A 9663-nucleotide genomic window follows, 5' to 3' on the forward strand; every position below is an offset into this window, starting at 1 on the left:
GTTCTCTCCTGTTCCACTTGCTCAGAGTTTGTCTTTTCCTTCCCTTAAATCTGATTTCCTTAGTGATATATTGGGTGGAACTGCTTGATCTCACCACAGATCATTAACACAGTGTTTACCAGAAGTGTCTGGGTAACTGGCCTCATGGTACCACTGACAGGTATAAGAAACATTTTCAGCAGAAATGTATGTGGTAGCAATGTAATAGTGCCCATCTGACTCTTGGCTGATTTTCATGCCCAAAGGCAAAATGAAAAGTAATAACTAATTCTACATAGATGAAGATTTAAGATTTCTCATAGTTTCTTTCTTTTTTTCAATACTTAGATAAAATGCATTTTATAGCTGCCAACAAATTATAGTATATACCACAATTTGCAGTTCCATTACCCAAGATAAATTAATACCATATGACAAAACAATTCAACAGACTTACTCTGTTATTATTACCTGTTTCAGAATTCCCAAATAAAATCAGTCAGCTGCAATGTATGCTCCGTCTCCCAGAGCTCCACTAGTTCTCTTGGTACCTTAAACACAAATGACTGTTAGAAAGAGAAGGGTTATATTAATGCCTCTAAATATCATACCAGATAATTAAGTTGTCTAAAACAGAGGTTAGAAACTTATTTTAGGACCTTTCCTATATTGGAACATTGGTAATATTCATAGTTAATAAGACACATATCCTCAAGGGCTGCTAAATTACTTTACAAATAAGTGTCCAGGAAATAACATTATTTGCATTTTACTAAGGAAATTGAGGAATAGAGATGCTATTAAACCAACATAAATAGTGAATCTAGTAGGAGACCAAAACCAACAAATAATGGCACAGATTCATTTAACAGCACTTCACGGGATCAAGTTAGGAGTACAGTCAAACCACATTCCCTTCATGGAGATAGAGAGCAGCCCAATAAATGTGATTTTGTCTTTATTGCCAGTCTATGGCAAACAGTCAGAGACTTTTCACTGTCCTTAAGGATCTTAAGAGTCTGAGGACCTGCCAGGGTTTTTATTGGTATGAGGTGATTTTTTTTCTGGCTTAGCTATGACAACAGTTCTCTATGAGTAATGTAGCTATTGTCTAAATTTGTTTTAACTTATCTTTAGTTTATAATAACAGCACGTGGTTATTCTGTGGAGATTATGCAATTTAGGACACCGGTACAAAAAGTGATGTGGAAGAGTGATCAGAGGTCCCAGACCAATGGGATGATATTTATACTGATGAAAATGGGCAACCAGCAGTAACTATATTAAAAAAAAAAAAAAAAAAAAAAAAAAAAAAAAAAAAAAAAGTAATCTGGAACCAATTAAAATAAGCAACATATAATAAGACTGTGTGAAGAAAATGTATAAAAATGAATCCAAGCAGATGCAAGACTGAAGAAGAAAACCATGTTAAACATCAACCCTTCATTTGACAAATACCTCAGGAGTCTGATGACTTGACCACTACCAAAAACACCACCACCATTTTCCTTCAGGAGTACCAGAGTGTCAGCCTTGACAACAGAGGGACATTGAAAGGATGAACAAAACACCAGTCAACAGGGAGAGATAATAGGAATTTTTTTTTAATAAAAAACTTTAATGTTATTGATGAAGATCCTTCATGTTAGTATGGACTATTAGGCTGTTAAAACATTAATTGGGCTAGCAATAAAATTTTAACTATTATAAATACCTATTTTAAATATATAAATATTACCTATTAGAAAAATTTTACACATACATGATGTTACCTTTTGCTGATAACTGAATTTTGAGTGCAGTGATACCGACAATCCTGGTCAGATCTGAAGAAACATGGACTGCCATACACTACATGGTCTTCTTCAGTTCCATTCCCAGAGTGAAGCAGGGTATGTACTCCCAGAGCTCATAAACTCTCTGCCAGCAATAATACCTCTATTTCCAGACTCAATTAGGAATTCTTACTCCACATTTGGAGGAAATTGCACTGTTTTCAACATATAATAATTATGGTACATTTGAATGCAAAACTCATTTTCTAATATGAAGTATCAATAAGTAGCATATCCATTTTCAGAAGGAGGAGCTGAACTCCTGGTCAGTTTGTTTCAAATATAATAATCTGTGAACTGCAATTCCACAAAGGGATTTCATCCTTCCTGATAATGGCTCTATCGTTTCATTTTCACTGTTAAAATATATGGTATTGTTGCATTCTGCCCACTCTGGAATGGTTGCATTTCAATGAGAGGTGAAATAATATCCTCCCTAATACATACACCAAAAAACCTACCATGTTAATAGAATGTCATTTTTATTATTAGTTTCTTCCAGACCATTCTTCATAAAGCAGAGTTAGCATTTTTCAGCTGTCACATTGCAGAATATCCTTTTTCTCTCTTATGTTCAGTGTCACAAAGTACCTACCATGGCAGATTAATTCTGTTCAGTAGCATGATGCCCCAGCAGGAACACTGGAAAAAAAAAAAAAAACATCCAAGCTTTTTCAAAACCACAGCTCCTGCAACTGCAGCTTTCATTTCTACAGAAATTGTGATTTCTGAGAAAGCAAGAATTAGAGTAGAAAATTAAAAATTATTGGTAATGAAACTTTAAAAAAAAAAAAAAAAAAGCAGATTTAAATAAACTCAGTATTTGGTAAGTAAAGTCCTGGGCAAGGGAATAATGGAGAAAACGATTGTTGGGAAGGCAACACATATAAAACCAACAAGTTAATACAGTTCCAAAATGGAAGTGCAGTAAGAATGATATGAAATCACAGAGCACTCTCTAAGTACTTCAGAAACAAAAATGGGTTCTCCAAAAAATATGAACAAAGAAAAGTTGCTTAGGGTGATTAAGAAAGTAGTACAGAAGTATGTACAGAAAAAAAAAGGGGGGGGGAATAGATAAGTGCAAATGTGTAAAATTAAGTAATAGATAATAATCTAACAAAAGATAGAGAAGAATAAAACAAATAAACAAAGAAAAAGACTTTATAAAAACATTAGAGAACATGGCAAGGCAAAATTTCCTGAGCTTATGGAGAAGGTGACCTATTGACAGAAGACATGGTGAAGGCAGATATGTCTCAGGCTTTTTTGCTTCCTTTTTCACAAAAAGGTTAATAGTGATCAGATGCTTCACAAGATTGTTATTAACAACATAGGGATGTGAACATAAGCCAGACAAGAAAAAGAACACGTCATAGAATATTTAGGTACACAGAAAAGGTATGTATGTATTCAAGTCATAAGGCCTGAGGAAATTTATCCTACAGCAAAGCAATCTTTGCTTCACTGTAGTGATTATTTTCTGGACTTCATGGAAAATAGATGACATCTGAAAGGGATGGAGAAGGATAGGTATTGATCTTACCTTTAAGAAAAATTAAAATAAACACTTGGGATATTAAAGATCAGTAAATATAACTTTGTTATGCAGAATGATACCAAAACAAATGATTAAGCAATCAATTTGTAACTACCTAAAAACAAGTAACATTAAGAATCCACTATCCATTTATTGAGACAGAACCATGACAACATTTGCTTTTTCTGGCTGTTTCTTGCCCAATGAACAGAGAGGAAGAACAAGCCAAGCTGCATGTGAAGCTCAGAAATATTTTTGCAATAGCTCTCTCAGGAGAATAAGCAGCAGAAATAGTCTGCCATGACATTCCCCCAGGCACTGAAAGAGTTAATAAGAATGATCAGTGCCTGACATTTTAGTTTTTGCCTGAACACAGATGCATTGCTGGTCAAAGAGCCATTTTTAAGGCAATTATCTGTAGGCTGCATCCCACTTGAAGATGGTATTAAGTGGAAACCACACTTCTAGAGAGTGTTTTCATGAACAATGTGAATTATGGAAAGGAAAAGCTGCTTATAAAATTTGTGGATAATAAAGCTGAGAGGGACTGCAAGCATTTTGGAGAATAAACTTAAAATTCAAAATAATCATAATAAATTGGTGAAATGGATTGAGACTGATACAGTAAAATTGAACAACACCTGCAAAACACTACAGGAAACTCAAATGCACACATATCATAGAATCATAGAATCATAGAATGGCCTGGGTTGAAAAGTACCTCAAATGTCATCCAGAGGATAGTTTCAAATCCCCTGCTCTGGGCAGGGTTGCCAACCTCTAGAGCAGGGCTGCCCAGAGCCACATCCAGCCTGGGATGACATGGGAAAGAAATGACTATGTAGCTACACAGCAGAATAGGATCTAGGAGACAGAAGAACCACAAACTAGACACAAGTCAACAGTGTGTTGCCCTTGTAAAGAAGGTAAATATAATTTGGGGATGTATTAATTTGGGGAGTGCGGCATATAAGAAGGCAAGCATTCTGTTCTACAAGTAACCACAGGGGCATCCTCTTGAGTTCAGTTTTCAGTAGCACACTTTCAGAAAACACAGATAAACCAGAGAAAATGCAGAAGACAGCAGTAACAATGAAATGGTCAAGAAAAATCAAACTATAAGAGATTGAAAGAACAGAATATTTCTAGGCTGGAAAAGTCAAAAGGGAGAGCAAGATCACCATCATTGTTGTTCCATGGTCTGACACAATCCTCATGGCTCAGCTGTCTCTTCCTGAGTCTGTCTCTTTTTTTTTTTTGTCAGTTTAAAAATAATAATAATAATAATCTAGACTACATTCTTCCATATTACCAGCAAACCAGTAGCTGAGAGAATTAAAATTGAAATACCTCATTTGCTTTGACAAGACAACTCTCCCATATTTAGACTTTTGCACCTAAATCCTAATTTCTTTCAGCTCTTCTTAATAACCTTGTGTCTATAGCATGTAAATTAATCTGCCTTTGTAAAAGCAGAACTAAGCATCACCATTGAGATTTAGTTCAGTACATGATTTATTAACTGGGTCTTTTATCAGCAAAACTGCTCTGTAATTTTTAGGATTAGATACTTGATAATACACTTGATCCTTAAAATATGCAAGATAAAAGCGAAAGTACATCCTATTATCAGGAACTATTCTAAATCAGCTCCAAAATCATATCAATTGGAATGACGTTTCTCATCTGATTTCCACTTTGAAGCTACCTTACTCCCATTGTACCATAAGCAAATTGTGCGTTTTCACAGAAGTAACCTTGCTCATTAGTGATACTTGAGCACAGTAAAGTTCATTACAAGATTTGAGGTACATGGTAATAACCCTCGCATCTTATCAACTTTTTCAATAAGTAAGGTATTTCAGCTGGGAGATAGATCATAATCCCACATTTAGGTTGGAAGGTGAAGATGGAGGAATGGCACCACATCATCCTGTATGCAATGACTTAGATGTGGTATTGAACTTTTTTTCAGTAAGGATAAAGTCAAAAGGAACATTTTTTTTGTTCAGATACAGATCAGATAAATGCTGGGAAATTTGTGCTATACATGGACAATCTGCAAAGCTGACTGTTCGGTCAGGTAATGATGTTTCTCTTCAGATATTTTAGGGTAAGCCTGTATTTTCTTTTCTGTTTTGGTTTTACTTTATGGTAAAGAGTGCCTTCAGATTTCACACTATACTTGACATGCAGACAAGTCTTCTTCCTACCCTCTGGAAATCTGACTAGGACAGAGTGGGGACTCACAAAGACACATGAATTAGAACTGGAAAGTTATTTTAGAATTTTGGAAGTAAGTTTTTGTTTTCTTGTATTGTTGTTCTTCTCTGAGCTGCTGTCTGGTACGATAGCTCATCTAGCACATCTTCATTATTTGGTAGGGAATCCAAGGTAGACAAGTGTATAAGTAAATATAAAGAAAGAAGCAGTAAGGTAATTGTTTCTAATGGGGAGAGGGGAAGATGAGAAAGAAAGAGAGACAAGAGAGTAAAGAAGACAGATATCTTAAGTGCTCCTAAATCAGGTTGTTTCTTTTCTAATAATCAGGGATTCTCCTATTCATAGTTACCAGTGCAGTGAGCTCCACATTTTATGAGAATTTGAAACATATAACCATGTTGAAGGAGTGAAAAAGCTCTTGAAATGAGGCAGTGTTATCAGCTCCCAAGCAGAAAGCCCACAGTGAAAAGAAGAATGTTATGAGGAATCAGGCTGGATCTGGCAGCTGAAGAGTGGTGAGGCTGTTGCATCTCTGTGACCAAGGTCCAGTCAATAGTGAGGCTAAGCATGGATTCCCAGTAAGCACATGTATGCATTGCATGTCTGGTCACAGAGATAGCACACACGATATTCACACAAACATAGACAGCAGCTGGGCTTAGACACCCAGTCTGCCCAGTAACTGGCCCATGTAATCCTCAGTATCTTCACCTAATAGCACCTGGGCATATATAAGCCCCAAGCATCACAACTAGCAAACTATTCAAACATAAATAGCCCTCCCATTATCCCTTTATTTTCCCCACTTCCTCCTCCATACAGCCCTTAATAAGTCTTGTGAAATCCTGAAATGGTCTTCCCTTGCAGTCCACATTGTGCCCCATACCCCCAGTCAGCAACCCCACCCTCATCCAAACCTTAATACAGCATTGACTCATCTAGATGGAACCTGGGGCTGAGGGCCTCCTCCTCCGACAGCTCTGGCAGGCCTTACTTCCTCTGAGTCCTTAATTTGGGTTTCTCACCAGCCATTGGGCACCTGTACTCCTACCTGAAGATAGGCCTGTGAAGGTCCTGGGAGTAGCACGGACAGGGCATTATTTTGGATCTCCCATCTAGTGTTGCCTCTTTGTGCTCCTTTTTGCACAAGCAAATGCTTTTATCACATAACCAAACAGAAGGAAGACAGAGACCATGTTCAGAAATGGGAGGGAGGTAGGCAATTAGGCAGGAGAGAAGAACATTCAGGAGTATAAAGGAGGGAAGGGGAATCTTCAGAAAAGGTGAAGGTTCTTCAACAAAAGCAGAATAAAACAAATAGGGTTTTATAGATTTGGTTTAGTTTTGAAAACAGAGAAAACGTCTATCCCCCTGAGAACATTTATGGTTTGAATAGATGCCTGCTTGCTTTCCTAAAACATGTCATCCGCAGAAGCTCAGACTGGTATTTTGGAATGTTACTTATCCTAGTTACTTCTCTAAAAATTTGATTGGGATTGGAAAAACAACATATGGAAAAAAAAAAAAAATCTGAACCATTACTTGAAAAGAAAATGTGGGACTGTGATATTTATAAAACATGGGAGATGCCCTACAGCTCACACCAAAGAAAGCCAGCCAGATGTTTGCCGATTTATACATGCCTCATGCTATGGCTCTTTGCAACATTTTATATGTAATGGAGGAGAAGCCCGTACAAGTGAAAGGCAAACAAAAGGAAAGTGTAATAGAAATGGACATTTTGAGCTATTGGAGAGGGAAAAGGTGTCAAGTTCATTTTGTCATAAATTTTTTCTCTATACTAATCTTCTGTGTGTAAAGATACAATAACATCCCTTTTTCTCATTACACACACTATGAAAATGCTAATGGAAGGTGTATTTTGTTGTATTTTTTGTTTGTTTTTGTGGTTTTTTTTTCTTGATTGTTTTTTGTTCATTTGTTTGTTTGTTGTTGTTTTTTGTTTTAAATCTTATGAAGTCTCCATCCTTGGAGATTTTTAAAACTATTCTATGAAGACCTGAGTAACCTGGTCTGACTTCAGACCCTGCTTTGTGTTGGAAGTTGCACTACAGGATTCTTCCAGCCTGAGTCGTCCTGTGGCTTTGTGATCCTCAAAAAACTTGGTATATCAGAAATTTAATTTAAATATCTGAAAGCAGCCAAGGCAGCAAGCATATTTTGGAAAGTTTGTAAGCATATCATATCCATGGATGTCTCTTTCTGCAGACAGTCAGTTATGACTGTGACATAGGCATTCTACATGGATGCATGGCATAGAGGTTTGGAGTGTTTTTACCTCAGGAACTTTTTAATTTGAACAGCCTAGTTGAGCCTGAATCCAAATTATCTTAGAATGTCATTTCTGTGACATCTGTCACAATATAAATGTCATCACAGTATTACACAAGAAGAGGGTGAGTTTGGGGGAGGAGTCATCCACTCAGAGGAGCTATAAACCTCTTTATCGTACAGGGATGAGACAACAGATCCTGGACATGTACCAAAAGCTCCTCTCTTGACAATCCCCTATGAGCAGATTCTTGCTTTTTAAGGCTGCCATAACAGTGTTGTTGCAAAGTTCATATTTGCATTATTTTTTCCAGTTCATTGTGACCTCCTGGATGGGCTCTTCTGTCAGCTAAACCTACTTTCCACTATTCAAGGTTATGACTGACTGCTGGGGAGAACTATGCCTATGCCAAGGAACACTCCATTTGCAGAAATATGGTGATGGTGGAATTGCCACTTCCTATTTAGTGTATTGGATAAGAAGAAAAAGTTCACAGTGATGGTGATGAAACGGTGCTGAAACAGTGCATAAAGTCAGCTGAGAAAGATGTACTCATGAAGTAACTCTAAATGCTTCTTGGGAACTGTTTTACCAGCAATAGGAAACACAAATGAAAAGCTGTAAACATCTCCTCACTGCAGCTGAGTAAAGCTCAGATGTAAATAAAACTATGCTCCTGCTGTCCCTATTTAATTTGGTTAGGTCATAGCACACTGTTTGTGAATAGCTCATATTTTTATTCCAACTTTCTTTAGTCCTACCTTAAAAGTCTCTCTAAATGTGGAAGAAAATCCAAGAGATATAAAACAATGAAAGGATTAAGAGCAATAGGAACGGTTACTAACAAAACCATGTCCTTTCCATAAATATAGTGTTGAGTATTGACAGGAACGACGACAAGACATACTGTGTACAAGATTATGATTTCCATTCAGGCGAGAAATTGATGCCCTTTAAAAGCATCCATTCATGACATGGCGAAAATCTCACTATGCTGAACATTCAGCAGCTGGTAGGATGCTCAAATGTCATGCTTTCTCTGTTAGAACGTGAAAGCCTTGAAGAGTAAACATATTAAAAGTAACAAAGAGTTAAGGAGTGTTTTGTTGTGTGGGAGATTTACACTTCCTAATGTTGTCCTGAGAGCAAGGTTATTCTTTCCATTTAAATTATGGCCATGGCAATTAAGAGCTATGAAACAGCTGAGAAAGCATTTGGTACTGGTGAATGTATATATGCATCAAGAAAGTCTAAGTACGCTGCCTTAGTTGGAAAAGCATATCATTTTTTTTCTAGAGGCCTTCTTACAATGGTATGGAGTGCTTTTATGGTTGCCTGTCAATGTGTGTTTTTCATGGCTCTTCTTCAAAGAAAGCATGCTATCTATTAATATATGTAGAAGGATTTTGCAAAGACGATACAGAATAGGGAGTTAAAAATATTAGAAGATAAACATATGGAACAGTAAATACATGGATGTAGATCATGAATCTATTTTATACACTGGTGTTTAGTCTTTATATATTAATTTCCCACTCAGAATCTCATGTGTGTTTTAAATCCTGTCAAATTAGACAGTTTCACAGCTTTCTGGAGGCCAATCTTTTTCTCTAGCAAATCTGAAATTTATATTAAATGTGAATGGATCAAATAATGGTACATATTCCATTGGTCAGTTGTGATAATTATTAATATATTAACATACGTTAAAGTACATCAGTTCACATCTCATGGACTGAGGATATTAAACATTTCTGGGGTAAATGAAAATTAATTGGATTTTGAGTCTCATT

At 36.5% G+C, this 9663-nt stretch overlaps 1 long non-coding RNA gene across 1 annotated transcript; it reads left to right on the forward strand.

The window, feature by feature from the left end:
• Nucleotides 1-4088: 4088 nt before the first annotated feature.
• LOC140001424 (uncharacterized) lies at nt 4089-8554 on the forward strand. Its single transcript, XR_011806644.1, has 3 exons — nt 4089-4280; nt 5367-5467; nt 8184-8554. It is a non-coding gene; the product is annotated as an uncharacterized lncRNA (long non-coding RNA).
• The last annotated feature ends 1109 nt before the right edge of the window (nt 8555-9663 follow it).

Source organism: Anas platyrhynchos, chromosome 1, assembly GCF_047663525.1.
Source record: "Anas platyrhynchos isolate ZD024472 breed Pekin duck chromosome 1, IASCAAS_PekinDuck_T2T, whole genome shotgun sequence".
NCBI lineage: Eukaryota > Metazoa > Chordata > Aves > Anseriformes > Anatidae > Anas > Anas platyrhynchos.